This window comes from Malus domestica, chromosome 16 (genome assembly GCF_042453785.1).
Source record: "Malus domestica chromosome 16, GDT2T_hap1".
NCBI lineage: Eukaryota > Viridiplantae > Streptophyta > Magnoliopsida > Rosales > Rosaceae > Malus > Malus domestica.
In genome coordinates, this window is record NC_091676.1 from 24,038,451 (window position 1) to 24,042,368 (window position 3,918).

The window sequence follows — 3,918 nt, forward strand, 5'->3', positions numbered from 1 at the left end:
CCAGGATGTTGGAAATTTTTTTTTAATTTTCATGAGAAATGAACAAAACCCTTTAAAGTTTTAACCCTAGCCGCCGTCACTCCCAATTCAGTTTTCACCTCTAGGTTTTCTCAAACACTCTATTTCTCTCTCCCCTCCGCTCCTTTCTTCCTCTCTAGTCTCTGCTTCGTCAGTCTCTCTCTCTCTCCTCCCTCTCTTCCTCCAAATCACTCGCCCCTTTCGAATTGGAAGTCTCTCATCTTGCCGCAACTTCTTCTTGTCGTTTCGAGTCTCGACAGCAAAGGTTAGTCTCACAGTCTCACTTCTCTGTGATTATTTTGATTGTCCTTTTATTTTTTATTATCCTTGCATGTGGATTTGTTTTAGTTTCTGGGTGGATTTGTTTCAGTTTTTGGGATGGAGGATGAGCCCTGCGGTACTAATTTGTATCGACGGGATCCTCGGCGAGGCGGAGAAGAAATCGACTATGATGGATTTCACAGCTGAGATGAGGATCCAAGCTTTTCTCTGACTCTTTCATGGTTTTGGTTCGATTTCAAAACTACCCAAATGATAAAAAATTAAAAGACTATGATGGATTTCTGGGTTTTTTTCTTTCTTTCTGGATTTGGGTTTTTTGTTGAATATAAAGGCTTCAACTTCATGACTACAAAACGATTTGAGCTTTTTAGAGAGAGAGAGAGAGCGGCTTTTGATGATTTCAGCGAGTAAATGCTGTAAGGAAGAAATACAGAGATCCAAAACAAGTTAATGTCGGGGAGGACCTTTCTTGTTTATCAAAATCCGGTTAAACAAGCAGCACCAACAACCTTAGGAGGTGGAACCTGCGCCGGCTCCTCCACTGTCAGCTGAAAAGTCTGAACAGCTATCTGTTCTGGAGGAAAAGATAAAGAACTTACTGGAACAAGTGGAGGCCCTAGGTGAAGCTGGAAAGGTCGATGAAGCTGAAGCACTCATGAGAAAGGTGCTGCTGTTGGGGATTTTTAATTATTACTGTGAAGTATACTAATACATGAAATTTGACTACTTGATTTCTTTATCCTTTCATTTGGTAGGTGGATATGCTTAATTCCGAGAAGACAGCCTTGGCTCAGCAGCCCCAGAATGATAAAGTGTTAATACTGGCACAGTGGATAAGTTTAACCACTCTGTTGCTGGTGCTGCTTGTTTTAACCACTCTGTTGCTGGTTCTTTCTTGTTCTTACTGCATTTTTGTATCATTGGCTTTGAAAAATGATCACATAAGATTCAATCATAATTTTTAACTTTTAAACCAATGAGGATGATTGGCCTTCCAGATTTTGTATCGTTGGCCTTCCAGATTTGATATCATTGCCTTTTTAGAATGGCTGCAAGCTTTGTGTTCTTAGAAAATTTGTTTGCTATATATATAAAAAAAAAAAAAAAAAACGGAACCAGGCCGAAACCGAATCGGAAAAAACCGAACCGAATACAAACCGAACCGAATGCAAACCGATAAAAAACCGAACCGAACGGAATCGAGTAAATATTTCTCTCAAATGAAATTTTATTTTTTTATAATTAATGTCACCTCTTTGAGGTTGCGACGTCAATATGACACCTTGTTGTTGAAGCCAAAATATTTATATCTTCTCAAGTATGTTAACAGTTTTGCCTGTTTTGTAGACATGGAGTACTAAGACCATCTATAATCCTTGGGCTAAAACCTTGAGGAAAAAAAAAATTGGGTTAAAACCTAAAATTTTTAACCCAGAAAATTTAGGTTTTAACTCAGAAATAGTTTTTCTTCTCCAATAGTTCTGGGTTAAAATTTTAGTCCGAGATTATTAAAGCATGAATTTAGGAAAAAAAAAATTATGTAACTTAAAAAAAAAATTAAAGTTATGTAGATTATTATAATTAATTTTTATGAACATTTTAACCTAAAAATATTTAGATTCCAATAAAATTTGAAAATTAACTAAATCAACCTCATAAAACATTTATTTATAGAGTTTGATTGTTGATAAACACACCCCACCGTCTTATTTCTCCACCCTTCATTTTAATAATTTTCTTTATGTCAATTTTACCCTCATGTAAAATTACATTTAAGGACCAAAGCAAAAAACTACTTCCCATGAACTGCAAGTACACCCCAAATTCACAACCAAAATAACAATGAGGACTCACACAAAAAGCTATATTCTTGTTCGGATTTTATCATTCTACGTTGCTTTTTTGGATGTCTTGATCGGGCCCTCAAAATTTTCAAAAATGTTGAAAACACAGTTACTACTGTGTGGAACCAGATGACCAGAGGCTACACTCAGAGCGAAATTATGCGGAAGTCTGTTGAATTATATAAATGGCTGGTGGGTTTGGAGGCCAAGGCTGATGGGTTTTCCTATTCATATGTTCCTGGTGCTTGTGCGAGGTCGGGTTTGGTGATAGAAGGGGAACATGTGCATAAGAGGGTTCTGGTAAGTGGATTTAGGGGTGGTGTCGAGTATGCACAATGTTTGATGGTATGCGTGAGAGGAATGTTTCGAGTTGGAATTTGCTACTTGGGGGTTATGTATGGTGTCGGGATGTTGATGGGGCACAGAGGATTTTTAATGAGATGCCGGAGAGGAATGTCGCGAGGAATGTCGCTGCGTGGAGCACCATGATTGTGGGTGTGCTCAGAAAGGGGTGTTAATGAGGAGGCCTAGTGTGGAATTGGATCAGGTGGCGCTAGTGGCACCATTATCAGCTTGTTGCCAAAATATGGGACTTGAATTTGGGAAGGTGAATTCACTGGTACATTGAGGAGCGATTGTAGATGAAATCGCAGCCGCTGTTGGTGATTGTATAATGCAGTCATACATATTTATGCCATTGGTTAATTAGAGGTTATTTTAAGAATAATAGTGGGTGGAGAAATAACATTTTAATTTTTTAACTTTTTATGGTTGGTGGAATTATAATATGGGTGAAGAAATATGATAATGGAATGGGTTTAGTAGGGTTTAGTAGCACTCTAGAGTTTTTAGGTGAAGGTTGATTAAATAATTTTTTAATTGTTTTAGCTGTTATATTTAATTTTGGGCTATTAGATCTTTTTTTTTTAAACCTTTGGGTGAAGTTTGATTTAAATAATTTCTTTTAATTGTTTTAGCCGTTGGATGGAATTTAGGCTTCACTTTCTTGTGGGCCAACTTTTAGACCATCTCCCACTTTTGTGTTAAAAGCTAAAATTTTGCTGCTTAGTACTACGGTCTAGTAATATTTCTCTATACTTGTGAGCGAGAGGCCTTAAGTTCGATTTTCGCTAAAGACGAATTTGAAACACATTATTGCTAGCCCATTGTGCCAACTCCTCCACCCCCTTAAAGCATCTCTAATGGAGTTTTTAAATAGGGACAACCACTGTATCAAATAAGTATAAAACAAATATAGGGACAAAATGAATCTCCAATGGATTGGTAAGTGAGTCCCTAAAGTACAGAGTCTTACTAAATACATGGTGTATGTCCTCACATATAGGGACTATATAGCGACAACCTTAAGAGGAAAACGAGGCGCACAATCTTAATTTAAACTTTTGATGCTTTGAATGCTTTTAGTTTTTCTGCTTTTAATTAATTAAAAAATAGTTAACATAAACATAAAATGGTGCACGTTGACTGGACAATGGAGTGCGCAATATTGATTGAAAATTCTAATGCTTTTAATTTTAATTCTTTTAATTAATTAAAAAAAAAGTTAACATAAATAAAAAATGTGCAACCAATCAAATTATCACATAAAATCATAAATTTAAATTTATGGATTCTACTATTAAGACTCTACCATTGGAGGCAATATTCCTTTAGGGACACAAAGATTCTTTTTAATTCTGATTACTCAAAAGTGGTGGTGGGTGGGAGTCCCTAAATAGAGACTTCCATTGGAGATACTCTTAGTGTAGATAAT

General features: G+C 36.3%; 1 long non-coding RNA gene across 1 annotated transcript; it reads left to right on the forward strand.

Moving 5' to 3' along the window:
• The first annotated feature begins 86 nt into the window (after positions 1-86).
• Positions 87-1,277, forward strand: LOC114822040 (uncharacterized). Its single transcript, XR_011577624.1, has 3 exons — positions 87-287; positions 389-964; positions 1,056-1,277. It is a non-coding gene; the product is annotated as an uncharacterized lncRNA (long non-coding RNA).
• Positions 1,278-3,918: the final 2,641 nt, after the last annotated feature.